This window comes from Eumetopias jubatus, unplaced genomic scaffold (assembly GCF_037043125.1).
Source record: "Eumetopias jubatus isolate StellerSeaLion01/CBP00866 unplaced genomic scaffold, mEumJub1_p1.0 scaffold_17, whole genome shotgun sequence".
NCBI classification, from domain to species: Eukaryota; Metazoa; Chordata; class Mammalia; order Carnivora; family Otariidae; genus Eumetopias; species Eumetopias jubatus.
Genome location: NW_028274823.1, coordinates 7,904,138 through 7,925,412, shown reverse-complemented (window position 1 = coordinate 7,925,412; position 21,275 = coordinate 7,904,138). Strand labels below are relative to the sequence as shown.

Sequence of the window (21,275 nt, the reverse complement as noted above, 5' to 3'; positions counted from 1 at the left end):
CCCCTACAAGAGACCAGGACTCGCATCGGCAGCGCGAGGGGTGAATACCAGAGCACCATAAGCTCCTGGAAACAGGTGGTCAGCAAACACGGCAGGTGCCAAATGGAGAAAGGAGGTCTAGCACAATCCCTGTCCTTGGGGGTCATGGGGAGGTTCCATAAATGCAGGCACGAATCCAACTAAGGCAGGCAGGAGTAGGGGGCACCAGAGCGGAGCTGTAAAGAGACCCCTCTGCATAGTGGCTGGCAACACTCCTAGAGTAGTCCAGGAGTGGGGACAACCAAGACGCCATCAACAGGGGGCTGTTTCCACAAAGCACAGTGGAACCATGTAAAGGGATACCACGTCGCTTTAGGCCCAACTGTAACGAGGCAACTCTGACCATACGGATGTGAAACCCTCTCCAAGACACACTGTGAAATGAATACAGCAAGAGGAGTACAGCACAATCCCAAAAGCATGGCTGCCTTATGGAAGGCACCGTAGTTCTGGAGTAGAAGACACTTTGATCATATAGCTTTGTGTGCTGCTTGAATACCTCATCCAGTACATATGATACCTTTTTGGTTAAAAAGAAAATAGGCAAGATTTCAACTTGAAGGAAAGGCACACAAGCAGAGGGAAGGCTGTGAGCAAAGCGTGGGGCCCTGCCCTGTACATGGTGCATGGGACTCGGTGAGCACCCTGGTGGCAGGAGCAGAGGGTATGTGGAGAGGTGGCAGCGCAGGGACAAGGAGCTGGGAAGACAGAGTCAAACCAGCCTGACAGATCAGAATGCCAACTGAATGCAGACTTTATCATGTGGCCATAGGTGGCTCCCCGAGGGGCTGGGCTACTGTGATCTGTCGGAAAAGTGATTTTAGGGGGGACCTTTGTAATACTTAGCACAGAACCCTGAATACAGTATGAGTTCAATATACATTTTGGAATGAAGCTAAATCGTAGCAACAACTGAAATGATCCAGGCACATTCTCAGACCTTGTGAGGCAAATCCAGACCAGCAGAGCCTGGCACAATCTGGAATTCCCTGGGATTCCTTTGATCCGTGGCATGGGCCTCGCCAAGTTCACTAAGGAATGCCGATGCCCGTCCAGAGACTTAGAGCCGAGTCTGAGAATGGGGCCAGGGACTGCTCAGGGAAAAGCTGGGGGTGAAGCTGGGTGGGGGGTAGTCTCCACCTGTGAAGGAACAACTGGGAGCATGGCTCTGCCCAAGGTAGAAGGAGGTGTCCCAGAGCCACAGCTAGCGTGATGAAGGTCTCCTGGAGGCCACCTCTGGGGCACAGACCCCGCTCTGGTCTGGTGGGTTTTCTCTTAACCCATATGAAGAACAGCTTCTATCTACTGAGAACCTACTGTGCACCAAGTACTTTACACACATCAGCTACACAACAGGTTCATTTAACCCCATTTTACAGACGGATAAAGCAACTCACCAAGGGTATAAGGGCTGATCTTGCATCTGAACCCAAGTGGACCAGCTCCCGGGTTACATGCTTCCCACTGACGTCCACCTGCAGCACGGCCCCCCCCCTCACCAGCCCCTCCATCCTAAGTGCATCTCTCAAAAGCCCACTCAAGCCACTACCATATGACCCAGCGAGGGGTCTCCTTGGCATTCATCCCAGAGAAATGCAAACTTATGTCCACACAATAACGTGCACATGGATGTTCACGGCAGCTTTGCTCACAACGGCCAAAACTAAGAAACAACCCGGATATCCTTCCAGGGGTGAACTGTTACACAAACTTTGGTACAGGTGCACCACGGAATACTACTCGGTGTTAAAACAGAAATGGACTACTGACACCTACTTGGATAACCCTCCAGAGAATTATGCGGAGGGAAACAACCCAATCCCCACACATTAATTATGGCATGACTCTGTTCACAGGACATGCCTGAAATGATAAAGCGAAAGAAATGAAGACTCGAGGAGGGGAACCCGGGGCCAGAGATGAGGATTTGGGCTGGGGGTGTGGGAGCGGGAGGCGGGTGGGAGTGGTGATGAAAAGGCAGCAGGAGGGACCCTCGCAGCGATGGGGATGGCTGGTACCTCGACTGTGTCTGCCTCCATTTCCTGCTTGTGATGCCCAACTATAGTTTTGCCAGGTGTCACTATCGGGGGAAACTGAGTAAATGGTACACAGAACCTCTACTATTTATTACAACTACATGTGAATTTACAATGCTCTCAAAATTTAAAAAGCCCGCTCAATCTATGCATTTATGAAAACTCATAGGAGTAACTATCAAAAGAATGAATTATACTGTAGGTAAAAAAAAAAAAAAAAAAAAAGCCACAGCCCACATGGCTGCCAGTGCCTGTACCAAGGAGACCACGTGCGAGGCGGGGCGAGGACACGCACTGTGGGGTCTGGCGGCCATGCCTCCACCTTGACCATGTCACCCGACTTCACAGTTTCCTAATCTTTCAAATGAAAGCAGGAACACCTTTGCTCTGGGGGCTGATGGGAGATAAAAAAACGTGTATGAAAGCGTAGGGCACAGAGAAGGCCCCAGACCTCAGCTCCCGGCCCCCTCTGCACAAGTAGCCACTGTCTGTCTCTCAACATCTTCCCAGCGCATCTCTGCAGATTCTCTGCCTCTGTCTACACCTTGTACTGTCATTTCCCTGTGCCCATATTTACACGGCAAATTAGACTCCCTGCACAGTGCTTACAGCAGACGGAGGGCCTCGCGCCCCGCCTCTACACACATCTGGGGTGCCACTGTCCACAGGAGGAGGGATCTCCCCCTGGCACGGGCCCTGTCTATTCTGGGGCGTGTCTACTCTCCAGCTCTGACCCCGGGAGCCTCCGCTCAGTGACTCACCTTCTCCAGCATTTCCATTGAAAGAGCAAAAGGCAAAGTCAGACTGTCTGCTGACCCGTGATCCCACTTCCCCGTCCAGCTGGCTATTCCCGGGTACACGTGTGGTGGCAGAGGGCTCTGTCCGCCCCTCAAGTCTTTGCCCTAAGGGTGCATTTACCTAAAGACAGCCCCTCCCCCACCACTGTGCCCAGAACCAGGCCTGCAGGGTGGAGCGTTACACACAGGCGTCAGGGGGCACCAGGCGACACCGCCCACCATCGGCAAGAGGCCCCAGATCCAGTGCCACAGCACCTCAGTCCCAGAGCCGCACCCCCCCCGCCCCCTCTATAGCCCCTCCACCTGCCCCCGACAGCCATACTCCTGGCCTCCACCTCCCACCTCCCTGAGCATCGACCACAGGCTGGGCTCTTCTCACTTAACCTCTCACGTTTCTATGAGTGGGCATCTGTTAGTAGAACTCCCATTTTCCAGATGAGAAGACTGAGACTCCAGAAAAACATCCCCAGCATTTGCCCAAGGTCCTACAGCTAGTGGGGCAAGGGTGAGATAGGAATCCAGGCCTGCCTCTCCAGCGCTCTCTCCCCGGGGTCACAGGGGACAGTTTGCTCCCTCACACGCGTCGTTCCTAACATGAGACTTTCTTGCTGTTGTCCCACCATCTTCAATGTGCCTTCATCCATTTGCAACCCCAGAATCCAGCTGTCTGACACTGCTGTGGTCAGGGGCTCTCAGCCCCTGGCCAGTGCGAGCCCTGCCTATGTGTGCTAAGTGAGTTTATATGCAAAGGAGTTTTGTAAACTCTAAAATTCTATATAACTCTCAAGCAGATTAAAGGAGTTTACCAAATGCTTCTGTAATGCACTTTGAAGGGTTATCCCTTGAAAAGAAACTGACCACACCAGGAATCACCAAGACAAAGTCTTCCTTCTTTTACGGAGTATCTGTATCCTGCGTTGATTACTTGCACAATTTAGTTTTATAGCAGAAAACTATCTCACCACCCTAAACACAGCACTCAGTGCAAAATCTAAACAGGCCCTTGACCATAGACAGTGACTTTCCTGATGACTCGAGCCAGCCACTCCTCAGCGCTGCCCCTTCCCCTCCCATCAGGCAACAGAAATGGGAGGGAAGCAGCCCCCTTCTGCAAGGTCCTCAGGAAGGCCGCATGCATTTTTAGACTTGCCTCACTTCAGCGGTCCGTGTGACAAAAGCAGTCTGGGGACAGGACCTAGAAGCAAATTTAGGGACACATGGCGAAGCGCATCTTTCGGTGGGTCATGCCTTCTGCCACCTTCTGCCAGCGACAAACCGCTAGGAGGGCGGCATCAAGGCTCCTCGCTGCCCCACAAAGGGAGCCGAACCTTCCCAGGGTTACCTTTGGCTTGCGGTCTCTATACCTACATCCCCAGAGTTTGAAGGATGAATGTTAAAAGCCGCAGGAACTTCACCAGAGCACGACCTTTCCAAGGCCCAGGTAGTGCCGGGAAGAGGGCCTGGAAGCTCAGTAAGGGGACCTGGGGTTGGAGCATGTGTGCCCGGGCTGCAGCGAGATGTTTCATGAACTCCCTCGGCCCAGGTTCCCAGACCTTCAATCCTCCCGAAGGATACATGATGAGAGACAGCTATGCCTCCACCACCTTCAGCACACAGAAAACCAGAGACCCACAGAGCCTCTTTAGTCCATATAGTAACACCACAGACATGCGTAATACCAAACACTGCCTATTTAAGGGAACTCCACGGTAGAGGCAGAATCCAGGGAGAAACTACAGTTTGTTTTTACCACTTTCCTAGTATCTTCTTGGTCTGTATTTGCAGAAATAGGAGGTGACACAGAGTCTACCTTTTAGCAGAGCGTGAGTAAAATAAGAATAGCCGTGGCAACCGCGCTGGATTCTCTGCTTAGTGCATCCACAGAGTGTCCTTATGAGTGGGCACTGTTACTATTCCATTTTACAGAGCGACAAACTGAGGCACAGGCCCTAGGCCACCCAGCTGTGAAGAACAGAACAAGGACTCAAGCAAGCCACATCTGCTGAACTCCAAAATCTTTGTCTTGAGCCCTGACTCTTCTACTCCAGGATCTGTGAATTCCATAGTAAGGATCCCTCAAGTATCTGATTTCTCAGTTAAACCGACCAAATGCGGAAGCACAGATGCTAGGTTTGTAGTACAGCCCCCCTCTACGCAGCTCATCCTGAAGTATTGCAGGCTGAACACCAACCTTCTGGGATCTACTGCTGAAACACAGCACGAGGGTTCTACTGCAGGCAGGGCGTGGGGAGGCAAGAGGGCGTCTTCACCTTCTGTCCTAACTACATGGATGGGCAGCTAGGCCAGGTGCCATGCAGAAGGTGAAGTGCTCCCCAGGAACACCAGGGTGCCCCCAGGCTGCGGAAAATCGTGCTGGCTTCTTGCTACACCAGCTGGAATCCAGGTCCATCCACCCCCTCTCCCCAGGCCTCTGCCTCCGGCTGTCTCTCAACCACAGCCACCCTGCCCTTCTCTCCAAGTCCACTCCTAGGGTGTTCATGGGGGGCCCTCCCCTCCACATGCACAGTCTGGGTGTGGACCTGCCTCAGTCATCCTCTGGTCTCTGCACAGAGCCTGCCACAGCAGGAACGTGACGTCTGGGTCTGTCGGCGGAGTCAAGAGAACTGGGGAAGAGCAGCGGATCCCTGTCCAGAATCCACACGGCCACCCAGCTCGGTCCCAGATGAGCGGTAGAACCCTGCGTGAGCTACGTGATTCTGCTAAGCACCCTTTCATCCTTTGTCATCTGTAAGGAGTGATCCTTGTTCTGCCCACCTCAGGTGGAAGGTTAAAGAGGTAAAACTCGGTAAGGTGGGGGCTCTTAAAGAATGTCCCCATGGGCACTGAAGTCCTCCGGCGAGCACGATTCCAAGCAGAGTGTAGGCCTTTATTAAATGCTGTGGCTAACAAAGATCATGTCTTCTCAGCCACAGCATGAGCTGCTGGGGGCAGGAAACAGGCTTGTGAATCCTTCAAGCACCTCACTCCTGGGATGGGGCTGCTGGACATTAGAGTCCGTTACTGATTTTCATGCTCACTCAGGGCTCCCAGTTGCACGTGATTGGGGTAAGGGGGAGGGCTAGGCTGCCAGAGGCAAAATGACCTAAAGCCTCGTAGCTGGCATGTGCCTGCATCCCATTCTCAGGGGGGAAGAGGTACATTCTCGCTGCAGAAGTCAAGCACCTGCTCACCCAACCCTCACTCCCCACCCCAAAGTAAGGTGTACCCTTGGAGGTGTTTTCTTTGTAACTGAGATGAATATACCTTCCCTGGCCTAGTCCTTCAGGCGATCGAAGGCCACCAAAGGTCCACATCTGGAGAAGGACCAGCAGTCACATTACCTGCCTAGAAAAGAACCCACCCCATGCCCATGGCTGAACAAAGTCGCCCCAGCTCCCTTAAGAGACCATCTTACTGGAGGGAAAAAACAAAACAGTAAAATGAGCCACTGAATCACATCAGGACTCTGTTCTCTGGGACTTTACGCAGTCACTCTCAGTGTTGTAGGGATTTTCTGGGGTTTTGAGCAAATACCATTTCCAGAGGAGGGGAGGAGTAACATTATACAGGGACATGAAAGTGTCGGGACCCAGAGCCAAAACAAATCTGAACATGGGAACGAGACAGCCGGTGTTGCTTCTTGAAACCAAAGCCAACTGCATGCATGACTTGTCAGGAGCTCGTTCATCAATGAGAAACACCCGACAGACAAGTCTCCTATGAACACTCCGGTAATTCCCACTACCATTCGTGTCATTTTAACCCACCAAACACCAAGAGAGACGAGTGTGCTACGGACGAGAATGAAGCTGAGCAAACTCAAAAGGAAGGAAATGAAGGACAAGGGGTAGGAAGGGGAAGAAAACCAGTACTTACTGAGCACAGAGCCAGACACGCCCTTCGCCTCCAAACCAGGGCGAGGGAGAGAAGGGCAGAGAGCAGGGGATGCCGAGACACAGCAAGGGCCCCAAAGATAATCTGAAATGTTAAGCCACTTAGCCTAAGACGACCATGACCTGTTCTTCAGTCAGACCTATTTACAAGTACAGTGAATTTAATCAAACCATGAAGAAATACCAAAAGAGGTAAGAAGTTAAAAAAAAATTTTTTTTTTAGCAAAATCAAAAGTAGAGAATGTCCCCACAAGAGGCAGTGTGGTCTGGGTAGAGCCAGCAGAGCTCAGGAAACGTGGGCTCTGGAGCTGGCTCTGCTCCTAAGCAGCTCTGCCTATTGGCCAAGCCACTCTCAGTCTCTGGGCCTCATCAAATGGGAGCCTGGGCCGGAGGAGCTCCATTTCTGACGAGTGAGCATTTACATGCAGCCACCTGCCAGGTCAGGTCACTGTGCCTCTCTGAGGCTCGGTCTCCTCGCCTGTGACATGCACACGGGAACGCTGAGTGTGCAGAGTCTCAACAGCGGATTCGAAGGTGTGTGAGCTGTGAGAAAGGATGGTAAGAGCTAATGGCACCCATCCTGGAGCAATGGCTGACGTGGGCTGTGTGTGCAGGCCAGCCTTCCCGGTCCTGCTCCAACCTGACCTGTCGTGCTCAAGGTCCAGGAAACTGGACAACAGCAAAGGCCAACTCCTTACTCACTGCCATCAAGAGCCTCAGTGGTGACCTCCCACGCAGTGAAGTGGGAAGCAGGGAGCCCTCCTGACATTCTGCTCTGTTGGCGATCTTGGGGTCACGCAAGGTTGGGGGAGGTGGGGTTACAGAACCAGCCCCTCTTTTACGTATCAATGGAGCAGAGACAGGGCCGTTGTGCACGTTCGTTTTCCAAGTTCAGTCCTTAAGCACACGGTGTCTTTCAGGGACACTAACCGCATTGTGAATTAGAAGCTTCTTGGAGGCCCAGGAAGTTAGTCATTCACCAGCTTTCACACCTTCATCTCCCACCTCTGCAGCAAGAACATCCTCTTCCTAAAATGTTTATGGACTCTCGGGGTCCACAGACAGCTACATTCTCCTGCTCCTGCAAGATGAGCCACCCCCAGGCTGGGTGGCATGCGCGGCTTTCAGGCCAGTGTGGCTCCAGAAGCTCCATGGGCTCTGACCGTGGCCACGGCCCAGCGCTACTCCCACAGAACTGCCAGGTCACCACGCAGAGGGGTCCTAATTGCTCAGGAGCTGGCACTTGGGACACAGATGGGAGAGCAGCGATCTCTTTATCTCAGGGGCCTCAGGGCCCCAAACAGTATCACAAGTATCACAGTGAAACACAGGAGGTGATGTAAGAGGGACCCAAAGGCTCTAGAAGAACTGGTAGGGAGATGAGAACCACTAGGTTCCCATCTGCCACCCACTCGCAGATCACACCCTCACCTCATCTTCCTACAGGACTTCACCCTCCTGATCCGGCTGAGTCATATCTACCAACCTAGTTTACAGGGTCTGTGCAGAAATTAATCAGACAAGCAACAATCTACATTAAGCCTTCCACCTTCTGCCCTTGACCCCCTTCATACAGCAAACACCACCACGCATTCAAGACCAGCGTCATCTGCCAAAACCAAAGTCAAGAGACTTCGCTGCCTGCCTGACATCTGTTATAATGAACGACAGGTGCACCTGAACTCCATGGCACCTCTCAGGTCAAATCCCCAAAGTCTTCTCTCTCGTACCTCCCGGGGCGGGGGTTCTGAAGGGTAGGACAAAGCCCACTAAGCTCACTCTGGTCGTGCGGCACCCTGCAGAAAGGCCGGAGAGACTCCTTCCTGTAAGAAGGGCTTCGCTGAGGTCCTGAGGCAAGGCAAAGCCCAGGCATTCTACTCCAAATTACCTGGAACTGGCTGTGGAATGGAATACAAGCAGCTTGGGGAGCAGCTGCTCACTGGGTCTTGAGCCCCTTTTTTGATTTTTTGGCAGGACGTGGGTGCAGGAGCATGGCGGGGCACCTCATTTATAACCCCACCTCCACTTCCTTCTCAGCACCCTGGATGTGACAGCAGGACCTCCTTGTGTTAGGGCAAAGGCCTTGGGGAGCTGAAGAGGAGAGGACATAGCCAACCAGGTTCCCCCGGCTTCGGGGAAAGGTGCCTTGGAAGCCCTGCTGAGCCATTCCAGAGCCTTCCACCTGCACCTTGATGGCTCTGAGACTCGAAGGGCCTTGGGAGAGTTGACCCGATTCCTGAAGGTGAGCACACCATCCTCCTTATCAGAAACAGCCCTGAAAGAAACAGGTTCACCCCACCGTCTGTCCACAGAGTGCCCGAAAAACAACCAAATGCACCAGCTGCTGCCGTGCTTGTCTACTGTCATTGTCCCCCTCCCAGAGCCACCAGAACTGGTGTCAGAGTCCTGGTCCCAAGTGCAACACTCCCCGGACGAACTGTGCCAGGGACTGAGGGAGGAAGACAGAGGGACCCAACCAAGTTCACACAACCCACCAAGTGTTCAAACACGTACACCACAAGGCATAGTAAGTGCCAGAATATGATGAATGCCACAGAACAGAGGAGTGGGCTGTAATCCCAAGTGGGGAGGTCAATTCTGGGCAGATGTCCTACAGGAGGTGGTCTGAGTGCTGGGCCTTCACGGACGGGTAGGAGTTCAAGAGCCAAGACAGAGCGAAGGCATCCCAGGAGGAAGCCAGCAGGCTGGGGAGCTGGGAGATTAGGGCTCCTCCCCAGCTTCTGACAGAAGGAGCCCCATGCTGGGCACGTGTCCAGCTGATGCCACTGCCCCTCCTAAGGCCCAGGAAGTGGGGGGGGCTCTGCCACTAAAGATGGCCTCAGGCCTCCGCCCACCTCCCTACCCCCTGCCCAGCCTCCACCTTGCTCTTACTCCTTCTAGCTCTCGGCGGTCTGCCCTACCATACCTGTCCTGCTCTCCCGTTTGCCAGCAAGAACATCAGGCAAACAAGCTGAGCCACAAGGGACACCGGCTGGTGGTTTACTTAGCTGAACAAAGTCAGGGGACCCAGGGGGTCTTGACAGGGTATCCCAAACCTTTCCCTTCCATAAAACGACAGCGTAAAGATACAAAGCCACAGGACAGTTATTTCTATCTGCCAGTCTACCAGCAGCCCCTGCGCTGACCCACGCGGCTAACCCAGAATGCCAACACACAATACGAGAATTGTGCTCTCTCTTGGGAAGGGGGAGTGGCCACGCACAACCCCATATGAGAATGTCACAATCGTCTCGGACTCCCGAGTTACAAATATGTGCTCAAGGCATGTGCTAAGCACGCGCTCACCACGTGTTTACGCGGCTATGAAAGCACAAAAGCACAAGGGCCAATGTGCTTCAGCTGCCGGGGCCTGGCCTGGGGATGGCAGAGGACCGGGGCAATGAGAAAGGACTCAGAACAACACCACAGAAGCGCTGCATTCAAAGCCATGACTGCTTTATTGTCCCCGAGTTTTTAAACAGCAGGAGTGGAAGGGGGACACTCCTCTACAGAACAGAGATGCAAGGAAAACTGCAAAGCTTGGCAAAACTGGTAACCGACGTCCCCTCCTAGCTAGTCCGACTCAAACTAAAAACATGCAATGAGCAGTGAGCTCAAACTCACTCTGGACAACGGGAACCAAAAATGAGATGAAATCAATCTTTGCAGGCCGTCAACAACTGGACAACTCAGACCTGACCAACCACTGGCTGACTCTGTATGGACGTGGGCACATTAGCTGCTAGCTCTGGGCCTCGGTTTCCCCGGTTGTAGCAAGTTCTCCTTTACTTTCAGCAGCCCGGGCTGGCTCTTTTGTTGTCCGGTAAGAGAAAGAAGGGATGAGAACAGCTGCTTCTGGGCACTGTCGGTGGCCCCCCCCAACCCAGCTCCCACCAGTACATGGGGATGCTGATTTCAGGGCGCCCGGGACAAAGGGCACCTCAGCCAGGCACTGGCTCCTGGGAAGTCTGGGGAAGCATCTGGAGATGCTAGAGATGCACAAGCATCACGAGGGACGCAAGCTGCCCCAGAGGGTGACTGCAACTGAGGCAGGGTCATCCAGCGTCTCTGTGCTGGTTGTTAGCTCAACCCGACACGGGCCCTGCTGCAGTGAGAACGGGGAAAACAAACCTGAGAAACCGAAGTTCAAAACCCAGAATGACCAGCGTTGCCCTCCTTTGGCGTCAAGGGTCAGGACGAGGAGGGGAGGTCCACCAGCAGAGGTGGACAGTGGGCGGCATGCCATAGGAGAAAGAATCACCTACACGTAGGAAATCAATGTCTAACTAGGACAATGGAAGTCTGAAGACAAACAGCCTCCATGAAAATGGTGGGTGCCTCAGTCTGCTCAGGCCACTATCACAGAATACCATGAACTACGTGGTGTATAAACATCAGGCATTTCTTTCTCATAGTTCTGGAAACTGGGAAGTCCAAGACCATGGGGCCAGCAGATTCAGCGTCAGATGAGACTCTTCTTCTTGCTATGTCCTCACATGGCGGAAGGGATGAGGGCTCTCTGGGGACTCTTCTATCAGGGTGCTGACTGAGCCCATTGAGGAGGACTCCACTGTCGACACCTAGTTACCCCCCAAAGGCTCCAGCTCCTAACACCATCACATTGGTTTCAACGTACAAATCTGGGGGGTCGGGGGGAGAAACACACTTGGTCTATAGCAACTGGAAATGAAACCTCTTTGGGCATCGAGGCTCAAGTTTCCCAGAAAATAAGATGCAAAGTTTTGTAAGTATGTACCTCCGTGCAGTGCAAAAATAAAAAGGAAGATCAGACTCACGAGTTGCCAAGGGCAGGCATTCACATCACTAGCTGGGACCTGCGCAGGCTGACCCCACATCCTTGCTGAGGTAACGCTAGAGCATATGACACCCGCTTCAACAATGTGGTTTCAGCACAGTGCTTCTCAAAGTGTGGTCCCCGGACCAGCAGCAGCAACAGTCTCACCTGGGAACTTGTCAGAAATAGAGTTTCAGTCCCCGCCCCAAATGACTGAATCAGAAACTCTATGAGTGGGGTCCAGCAATCAGTGTTGTAACAAGCCCTCCAGGTGTTTCTGGTGCTCCCAAAAGTTTGACGACCAATGTGTTTGTGCATTCGGTACCCAGAACCCTGCTAACGGGGAGGACAGCATGGCAGATGAAAAACCTGGGGTCCACTGAGGTCGAGTGTCTTGCCAAAGGCCATGAGACCAATAAGGGGTGCGAGTCTTAGGCCCACCACCAGCACTTCTTCTGGGCCAGGACCTGGGGATCTAGGTACAGATGACCTAGCGCTTGTCCGTAAGAAGCAAACAATCTGGAGTGACACTAAGAAGCCCAAAGGTTGACCATCTAATGAAATGCTGTCAGAATCAGAAGGGGAGAAAAAAAATGCTTGCAGAATATTTGCCACACGAGGGAAAAAATGGGGTTGAGCAAAAGAGGTAAATGAAAGAGGTAACTGATACTAAATATTTGGGGGACTCTGAGAAGAAAACCTTAATTCCTGGAAAAACATAAATTGCCATTTGGAGAATCTTTTCCTCACTTCCGCTTCCTTCCCTGAGTCTCTGCCAAAGAGTCTGAGCTAGAAGAATCTAAGTATGTTTTCATTTGTTCTCGGAAATCTTTCTCTTTCTACCACCAGCAGAAATTATCTACTTGATAAATGGCAGTTAGACTGCTTGTCAAGATAATTTAAAGATTAAATCTTCATTTAAAAAAAAAAAAAATCCTGCAGCATCTGTTAAAGTCACGGAGGCACTTTTAGACTAAAAAGACTAAACTGGGTGAAGCACGTGAGTGACTTTAGAGGGCTGGGGGCAGGGAGGGGGGAGAGAGGAAAAAGATGTCGCAGGGCGTCCCGGGGCCCCCCCGGGTGGGAGGCACCTGGGCCGAGGCTGGTTTCTGAGCTAAGGGCCCTGTTTGTGGTGCTGTCCTCCTAGGGTCAGCGGCCGCTGTGGGAGCAGCAGGGAGAGCGCTCCACTGAGGAGAAAGCAGCAGGTCCCCGCTGCTTAGCGCCGGCTCATCCCGGCCAGTAGGCCTGCAGGTGGGAGACCCGGCAGGGTCACGGTGGGAACGACCCGGAGCCTGGCCATTCACCACTGCTCGCCCTGCACCAAACTACCTGGAAAGCCAGAACATCTCAGTCTGTCCTCAAAATGTCTTGTCTACTCCAGGGATCTCAAACTCCAGTGCCTTCCAGAGCCAAGCAGGGAACATAAATGGGTGAAGAGCGCCAGGCGGAAGCTGTCGTGTGTGCGGAGAGCAAGCGCTGGGGAGCGGACAGCTAGCTCCTCTGACCACTATGTCCAGCACTGGGCGGCTGTGTGGGGAAAAGGGCCCAACAATAACACTCAAAATCTCTGGACTTGTCAAGAAAAGCTGAAAATCCAGACTTCTTTGTACAACCCCAGCTTTTAAATGTCGGCAAGAAATCAAAAATTCATAAATCATCATGGGAGCCAAGCAAATCGTGCCTGAGAACCTGGCCCCCAGACCACAAGAGCGCAACCTCTGGTCTCATGGACGCTGACTGCTCAGACCGAAATGGCCCGAACGGTGAGGCCTCACCTTGGTTTGCAGAGCCGCGTGGACTCGCGGGGCGTCCGTATCCCAGTCACGCACGTCCGTCTGCCTCACTCCTGGCTCATTCTGAGGGAGCTCAAGGCCCAACAATGACTAGAAAGCACAGACTGTCTTGAAATCCCGAGCACAGCAAAGTAGAGCCACGAAACTCCCAGCTTCCAACAGTACGTGCCCTCCCACTTGCGTACTTGGGGAGGTGACCGACCTGGTGGTGTCCCTGGCCTGGCCTCCACTCTAGAGGGCGAGCTGTGGCATCCCCGGGAGCAGAGAAGGGCCTAGAGCCTGCCCTGCCCTCATGAGGAGGGCTCCCTTCTGGTCTCGCTCACAACGCAGGGTTGGGGCAGGAAAGAGTTTCCATGCCAAATACTTGAAACAAATGCAAGTAGAGCCGGCAGATGGAACAGACGATTCTGGATCCCTGACGCCTACAGATGGCTGGCTTCGGCCGGGTCATGGTGAACAGAACAGCTGCTTCCTCAATCACATCTCCTGCACAGAACACAGGATTCTGTTTTGATGACTTCTACACGAGATATAGAAATGAGAGGGGGGTTTCCTGCCTTTTAGTTCAAAATAGCCTGGGACAAACGAAGACTTCTTGTACCATAACAACACATTAAAAGGGAAAGCTCAATGAAGTGGGTTTTCTTAAATGTCAACCCACAGAGCAACCTACTTCTCTGCCCACAGGCCATGATAAAAATGCAACTGGGGAGCCTATCCAGAGGAGCAAGAGATTTCTTTCAAATAGCAGCATGGTCCCTGACTAGGGCTAACACCAGGGGTTGAGGAGACAGGCTTTGAAACAGATGAACTGGGGTCAGGACCCACGCTTTCAAGGACATGGCTGGAGCTCAGTTCGTTCCCCATAGAGAGGGGCTAATTACCTAACGACTGATTGTGGGACCAGTAGATGAGGATGTATGCACAGTGCTTGGCACATAGTAGGTGCTCAACAAAAGCTAACTCTCTAAGTACAAAAAACAACTTCCACTGTAACCTTATTTCGCACCACCGTTCTTTTTGCACACATGTGGGTTCTCCCTGCTTCTGGGCGATGAGACGGCAGTGCGCAAGTCTGGGCCTGGCCCAACCTGCCATGCTCCCAGCCCTCCACTGCCTACAGAAGGAAGACCTAGGAGACCATTTGGGGAGTGGCCGGCTAGAGGCAAGCAGTGTCAAGAGATGGGCATGCAGGCAAGCCCGGCCTTCCGGGGCTATTCTTTTCCTTTTTAAAGCAAGAGACAAAACCTGTCTGTGTGCATCCTTTTCACCCCAACTTCCTCCTTACCAAGTGCTTTGGTCCTGCACCTATTCCATGGCTACATCCACCAGGCTGGTCTGGTTTTCCTCTTCCTTCACTCTTGCCCGAGGTTCTGAAAACTCTTCCCCGTATCTTGTTCTTGCACTATCAGTTTTCATTCTGGCTCTACGGCTAAGCTGGGGAGACTCGTGAGGACTGGACCCATATAAACCAACACGGACAGGCCCAGCCGCTCCCAAGAGCGGGAGTGCACCAGACTCCTGACCACACACAGCATGTCATCACAGACCCCAGAGCAGCCATCTGCAGACCAGGGACGGCCCAGCAGCAAACAACCACACAGCTCTCCTCCACACTCAGATCCGTGAGCGTGCACGAAGGTGCGGGAGCTGGTTCTAGCACGGATGCGTTATGACTGGGTCCGGTGAACTGAAAACCCATGCTCTCTATATGTGCCTTCCCACCTCAAAATGACTCTGCCCCTAATTAGCTTCTGAAGGTGGTTTTTTTTCTTTTTTAAGATTTATTTACTTTTTAGAGAGAGAGAAAGAGAAGGAGAGTGTGCATGAGCAGAGGGAGGGGCAGAGGGAGAAGCAGACTCACTGCCGAGCAGGGAGCCTGACCTGGGGCTCCATCCCAGGTCCCTGGGATCATGACCCGAGCCAGAGGCAGACGCTCAACCAACTGAGCCACCCAGGAGCCCTGAGATTCTTATTCAGAGAATGTTGGAACCAAGCAGGCCAAGAGCTCCACGCTAGTCAGTGACCTGCCTCAGTGTTGCAGCTAAGAGCATTTAAGGGGAAAGCCACATGACATGAGCTATAGCTGAGGGAGTTGGGACTCATCTTCCTTCCTCAAGCTCCACGGCAGCCACCGTTCTGAATGAATAAAGTAGTTCCTTATCTGTGCCCATGGAAACACGGCCATTTCATCAGAGCAAAAAGGTTTCTATCCCAGCATGGCGGGCGGGGGGAATGGGGACAGGGGCATGCCAGGCACAGCACCACTGATGAGGTGAGCCAAGAGGTGCAGAGAAAGGAGCTGGGCTCACAGGCTGGAGAGCAGGGCGGGGCTGAAGGGGGTCAGCAACTGGTCACTTGCAGTCAGGACCTGTGGCCTGGGCACTCTGGGTGGCTTGCCCACGGGTCATACAGTAGTCTGGGGGGGCAGCTCCTTCTGGACCCATGTTCCCTCCATCATGTCACCCACCTCTCCATCACCTCTGCGTCAGTGAACTCACTTTCAACTCCGTGCTTTGGGCCAGGAAAGCCCAGTGTTCTTTTTTTCACTGGAATGCCTCCTTTGGTTCTCTCAGATCCGGCTTTTCTACACACTGGAAGACAGTCTAGAGTGCGTCCCCCCAGTGGAGGTTTCTGTGTTTACACCTGTGTTGTCCAACACTAAGCACTTGACATGTGGCTAGTGTGACTGAAGAATTGAGCTTTCAATTCCACTTAGTTTAATTAAAGTAACCTAATAATTTTGTCAATTATACCTCAGTAAAGCTGAAAAATATTTAAATAGCTCTATGTGGCTACTGACTACCATACACTACAGAGCATACAGCATCCATATGGACAAGAGTCAGCACACTGTCCCTGTAAATGGCCAGGCAGTAAACAGTTTAGCCTCTGGAGACTGTATGGTCTCTGTCGCCACCACTCAGCTCTGCTGCTGTAGCACGAAGGCAGCCATAGACGCCGCAAACACAAATGGGCTGTGCGCCAATAAAGTTTTATTTACAAAGGCAGGCAGTGGGCCACATTGGGCCTGTGGGCTGAGTTTGCCAACCCCTGATACAGAACACAGAACTAGGAGTTCAAATCCCAGGACTACTGCCCACCAGCGGGATGAACTTGGGCATCTTTATCTTGTTAAACCTCAGTTTCTTTATCTATAAAGTGGGGACCATCATAGCGCCCGGTCCTTAAGGGGGATGGAAGAATTAAATGTGAAGTCTGTATCACACTTAGCACGATGTCCGCACAGAGTGGGCATTCTAAAAGTACTTATGGGGTGAACGGAAGCTGGATACGTCCTGGGTGCTCCGATTGCTGGTCTCCTATGTGATCACCGACACACCACAAGACAACCTCCCCAGGCAGTTTCCCTTTACTATGCTAGGTTAGAATGAGGTTCCGGGTGCTGCAGAGCCTCACCCTTCACTGCACTGCCTCCCCACGAGTCCTCTAAAACTGGAAAACACTATCCCAGCCCTGTGATGGGGCCACCAAGAGATGCTCTCTGCAATTCCTTACAGGGTTGCACGAGCCTCCTGCGAGCAGGCCCAGACGAGTCCTCCTTCCTGCATTCAGGAGGAAGACCCATCCCTGAAGTCTTCTCCCCCATCTCCTTGCCAGGATCATTCCCAAGCACAGGAGAGGGCACTCTGGATGACTGTCTTCTCCTCCAGGGCCCTAAGACACCACAGGCTGTGGCCGACATGCTGGCTTAACTGCAGCCACCAGGTAGTTGGGCCAAAACCTGAGCAGAGGCCAAATCAGCAACAGGCCCAGCCTGACAGGATTCAAATGGGCCCAGCCTGACAGGCCAAATCAGCTGGGCCCCAGCTCTCTCCTTCTGCCACAGCTCGGGGCTGGAAATTAGGTCCCAGTCCCCCCAGGAGCACCTGAAGCCTGGCCATGCCACTCCCATGCCACTCATGAGGGAAATCACCTGGTCTCCCCCAGACCCCACGGATCCCCCAGAAACTGGACAGGGGCAGCCTGCTCAGTCACTCTCGCACAAGTGCAGGAGAAGGGCGGGGCCAGGCATTTTCACACAGGTTCAAAGCCGAGCAGGACATCTGCAGGCCCGGGGAGGCTCCCCAGGCCCCCGCGGGCAGACACCATGCTGGCTAGGCTCTGACCCAGCAGAGCGGTCACTGGGGCCCAGTGCCGCGTCCCGGAGCACTAACGCCCTGGGGTCTTTTCCATAACACTTAGGGACATGCCTGAACCTCCCACAAGTTTAGAAAACGGATTGGTTTCTTAGGCAAGTCAGAACCCATTCACCTGTGAACCATCGCCCCCTCCGCAGCCCGGGTTCGGAGCCACAGGCTCGGCCCCTATTCCCAGCATGTGGCTCTTCTGCTCCAGCTCACAGTTCACCTGTTGGCCTACTTTGCCTCAGCCAGGCGCCATCTCTCTTCTACTTTTCTTTCTAATACATGAAGGTGTCTGCTAACCTCCCTGGGAATTAGATGAACAAGGAGGTTTACTGCCCAAATTAACACCATTTAAAGCTAACTCACTTCTCTTCTCAGGCCTGAATGCTGATGGGCAAAAGCCTACATACAGGGCTTGGAAAAGACACCCCAAAAGCCAAGATGGGCTGCTGACCTGCCCATCCTCGTAGGCTCGCTATTTTCCTCACTTCTCCTCCCCTGGGCCTAAGTCACATGCCGCACAGTCAACAGGGCCTGGAATCTGGGCCGGCATCTGAGGGTGTGGAGGCCACAGAAGCACTGGGCGCCAGGAGTCAGGTGACCCAAGGCGGAACATTCTCGCGTGTTTGTGTCAGCAACTCCCCCACCCCTGGAGAACACCGGTGAGAACACGCTCTGACAGAGCCCAAAGGGACTGAAGCTCCTTTTTCAATCACACCAACCTGCTACTTTTTTCCGTTAAGGTGAAAAAACAAAAACAAAAACAAAAAACAGGTAGTTTTACACTGACCCGGATGTTTTCAACTCACCCAATGCCAAAAGGTTTTGTTCCTTTTGATTTCTTTAGTTCCAGTGTGGGCACAGGCAAGGAACTTTGGAAGTTCTTGGGAATCCCAAGTGTCCCTGCTGAAAGCAAGAGCTCCTACTAAAAATAAACAAAGACCACATTCCTCTGGCCAAGGAGATGGCACCTGATGAAAGTTCCACATTCTAAGGAGCTAGTCTTGTGCCCTCCAAGGAGGTCACTCCAAGGTCAAAAGGACTGGGCCCCTGGGCAGTCTCCCTGGAAGGTGGCCCCAAGTGAGGACTGCTGGAGAAGGCTGTCCCCCCGCATTCCAGGTGGTGACTGACCAAGCGCTATCCCCTCTGGCCCTCACCTCTCCCATGGCTCAGTGGGCTCCCAGTTGTCTGCTCCAACCCACCCTGCACTGCCACTCCCCAAACACTGAGCCTTCAAAAGTGCAAGCATCAACAAGCATCAACATATGGCTCCCGGCTCCCAGCCCTCTGCTTAAAGACGGGACTCCTTTGCTTTGCACCTGCTGCCATCCTGACCTTGACCAGCGTAGCCCAACGAATTCTTCTCACCCAGGCGCCCAGGTCTGGGTGGCTGTCAACCACTTGCTGTTCCCCCAAACACCCCAAAGCATCATGCTTCCACGCCTCCACATTCACGGCGCCGTGGCCTGGAACATCTCCTGCTCCCCATCCTTTACGTGTCTCAACTCCTGCTCATTCTTCAAGACTCTTCAGGAAGCCTTTTTACCCCCCTCCCTTAGGCTCAGTTGAAATGACTTTCCTGTGACCCCCACGGGACTGTGGCCTCACCAGCACCCTGTGCACACACATCTCCATTAGATGCATCATGCTTCGTCTGGCACATAGTAGGAACTCACTCAAAACCACTGCTGTGTCTTGGGGTGCCTGGCCGGCTGAGTCGGAAGAGCACACGACTCTTAATCTCAGGGTCGTGAGTTCAAGCCCCATATTGGGTGTAGAGCTTACTAAAAATAAAAAAGTAAAAAAACAACTGCCATCTCACTGTCCATGACACAAGCCTGTGAGCTCTGCAAAAACAGGAACTCACTTTACTCATCTCTGGATTCTTCTGGGCCTGACACACACAGAGGGCGTTTACTAGATACCGACGGACTAGACTGTGCCTGGGGTACCATCAGCATGGGAGGGAGGCCTGTGGTCACCACAGGAACAATGACACATCTAAAGAGGCACAGAAGGTGAGGAAAATGAGTTCTGTCACATCCACCAAGACCAGAGGCAGTCCAGATGTCTCTGTTACCTCACACAGCCCCTAGTCATAGCTTCATCATGTCCAAGAGAAGGGTCTGTGTCAAAGCCATCCAACCCCAACCACCGTGATGGGTCCTCTGCAGGGGGCTCTCCATGGCCAGCCCCAACCACGGATGCCAGCGTCTGAGGGGAAGGGGCTACTGCAGCCTGGAGTCAGGGCCCCCGCCCAGAACCCAGTAAATAATACCAAGCCTTCACACTCCTGTAGCAAGGGGTCTCCTTGGGGGCAAGGCTGCCCAAAATCCAGCAGGCGATCTCTCATGCCAAGACTGTCCACCCTGTTTACCCCACAGGATGCCAGGCTGGGGTTGACGAGGTGTAATGCTCAGAAGACATGTGGGTGGAGACTGTCAGGAACCACTGGCTTGTGCCAAGAGAAGCCCAGTGACTACTGAGGAGGGTAAAGGCCGTTCCCTCTGTCAACTGGGTCAAGGGCTTGGTTCAAAAGTTTTAACGAGCTGAGATGAGCTCTTGCTCCTGGGGAGATGGCCGGTCACGTTCACATAGCACAGGGGTCCAGAGGCAACTGGAATCATACCCCAGGGGTCAGCGAGAGGCGGCCAGGCGGGGGGGGGGGGGGGCAAGCACCCCAGCTGTGACCACATGACCTGCCCCAATGCTGACTGCAGTTGTGAAGGCAGCTCGTGGACTTGAAAGAAGGGGCGAAACCAAATAAAGACATCAGCTGCAAAGAATCTAAAGAGAATCTAAGGAGGAGGTAAATGCGCCTCCCACTCTCAGTCCAGAGAGGTGCGCAGCCCTGGAGCCTTGCAAAGAACACACTCACATTCAGAGATTGGCAAGAGCAGAGCCAAGGCTCCGAGGCCAGGTTGTGACGCTCACACTCGTTTACTTTTCTCTGTTCAGGACCAAAGTAAGTCACTTTTAGTAAACAGAGATTTTGTTTCCTAAAGAGAAAGCTTAAAAGATTTCCCCAGTCTTAACTCTTGTTAAGAGACGCACTGCAAACTAAAGTATAACACATGCTTTCAATCCTTCCTCCCCCAAAACACCTTAAGACATCTGGGAGTGGAGAATGCTGGGTGAGGAAAGGCTCTATGTGCCCCACTCTGGCCTGTCCAGCCGAGCTCAGCGCTGTGCTCCGTCCTGTCACCCACCAGGGCCATGAGGACAACTGCCCTTGTCCTTCCCTTGTCCTGCCAGCCCTCCAATCTGTCGCCCCCACAGCACGTGCCTGCCACAGGCTGCACAAGGTGCTCACTAACGTTTGTTGGGCACTAAGGGTCTCCACCCATGGACTCACTCACTGTCCTACACCCACAGGCTGAGTGCTGCCGGCAAGGCCATTGTGCAGATGCGGGAACCCAGGCTGGGAGGGACAGTCACTTGCCCAAGGGCAGACGGTCAGCAAAGGGTAGACCTGGAATTTGAACCCAGCCACTGATTCCAGAGCATAATGCTGCATTGGCCCTGAATGGCGCAGACCTGGGTTTCACCTATGCTCTGCCCAAAGCTCCTCCATGGCCCTTCCCTGGTGGGAAGGTGGCCTGCCCTGGACCACGTGGCAGCTCTTCTGCCCTTCGGGTCCGATGTGCATCTCCTACCTGCCGTCCCTCCACACAGCACCACACCCCACATGGGGGCTTCTCAGACAGGCTCTTAACCACTCCTTAAAACGCTGGGAGGCAGAGCCAGCAAGATGAGAAATCCGGGGCCCGGGGG

At 53.2% G+C, this 21,275-nt stretch overlaps 1 protein-coding gene across 4 annotated transcripts in view; it reads right to left on the bottom strand.

Moving 5' to 3' along the window:
* The window catches only part of FAM53B (family with sequence similarity 53 member B), a 119,760-nt gene that overhangs the window by 76,034 nt on the left and 22,451 nt on the right, over positions 1–21,275 (bottom strand). The window contains exon 1 of one of the 4 annotated variants that reach the window (XM_028119888.2): positions 13,336–13,354. The exons of the other annotated variants lie outside the window; for them this stretch is intronic. The gene's annotated coding sequence lies outside the window, so the exon portion shown is untranslated. Of the gene's footprint in view, positions 1–13,335; positions 13,355–21,275 lie in introns of those variants that run through there. 4 annotated transcript variants of the gene reach the window in all.